The following is a 1,515-nucleotide window of genomic DNA, read 5'->3' on the forward strand; positions in this document are numbered from 1 at the left end:
GGGCTTTGTTGCTTCTGAGCTTGATGGCCGCTTGATTACCTTCAAGCCTTTAAAACCCCAGATGCTATACTTTACTTTTTATGGGACAAAGAATTACATTTTTGCAATATTTGTGGGGGTGTGTATCAAGAGTAGAAAGCAATATAAAATAAGTTTACCATACTAGATCACTTAATTGCATTGCTTCACACTCTGAATTTAAATTTTTCCAATTACTACTGAGTTAATATGGTACTTATATATTAACATTTTTTAAGTAACAACGAGAAAATTATCCAATATAAAGAAAGATTTCCCCAGTATTATAAATAAAGAGTGGTGAAAGAACAACATAAAACACTAAAAATAAATAAACACAATGTTCAGAATAAAAATAATTTTAAACTAAGATTACCATTTAAGTATTCACTATAAATATCTTATTTTTTTTGCTTCAGTCATTTAAATAAATGTGTAAAAATAAGAATCAACAATTTATTCAATTGTTCAGGCTAATCATCCAAGAAATTCCACTGACCTAAATTAGCACTTTTGGTTGGAATTATTGTGACTTTGATCAAATTTATTTTGGAAGGGAACTAAAAGCAATAACATTAATTAGATAGCTATTAATGATTGTGAATAATGAAAATTACATTGTCTTAGCTTTAGAAGATTTGTGGGATAGAATAATCCTAAGGAGGACATGTAGATGTGATATTCCCAAAGAAAACACTTTTAAAACTGCTCAATGCTATTCAACAGTTTTGGTTTGCTAATTATCTAATTAACTTGAATAGACAGTGCAATTATAATTCTAAAGTTCACTACAGAATTATAATTATTTTTGTAATCATTAACTTGACTTAATCACCTTTAACACTAATTCTGTAGGTCCTAAAGTAATTAGTTTGGCTATCCAGTGATTGAATATGGATAAATTTTATTGTTACCAAGATGTGAAATTTAAAATTTTTATCTGTGTAGGACTACAAAAATATTGTGTGCATTATATTAAATTAAATTCACAAAAGGTCATCTTTAGTTTAACTGAAAAACAAACAAACTCTATTTTAATTGATTTATAGAACCCATACAGATGCACAAGTACTTTGTTACTTAATCAAATTTTAGAATGATCCACACATAAACCTCATCTTCATGTAAATTAAGTAATTTTTAGACTATCAGTCTCATTTACAGTTAGAACTAAGCCTTAATAAATTTGTAAATGGAGCCTTAAGAGAGAACTAATGATTCAGAATAGAAATATATTCCTTAAATAACATTTTATTTGGAAGTGAGTAAAAAATTTTAAGTTTATATTAGTTGTTTATTCACTAAGATTGTCTTTCAATACTAATCTTTACATATTTTATCTAAATTTGTTATTTTATGTTTTACCATTTTAAAGCCAATATATAATACCTTAAACTTAAACATTTTTATGACTTTTTTCTAGTATATTATTCACTTTGAAACTTAGACCCTGAAAGTCATTTACATTGTTAAATTATATTCATTATGAATTCTGGA

Source organism: Echinops telfairi, unplaced genomic scaffold (assembly GCF_000313985.2).
Source record: "Echinops telfairi isolate 266 unplaced genomic scaffold, ASM31398v2 ScPeMD7_7469;HRSCAF=8507_1, whole genome shotgun sequence".
Taxonomy (NCBI): domain Eukaryota; kingdom Metazoa; phylum Chordata; class Mammalia; order Afrosoricida; family Tenrecidae; genus Echinops; species Echinops telfairi.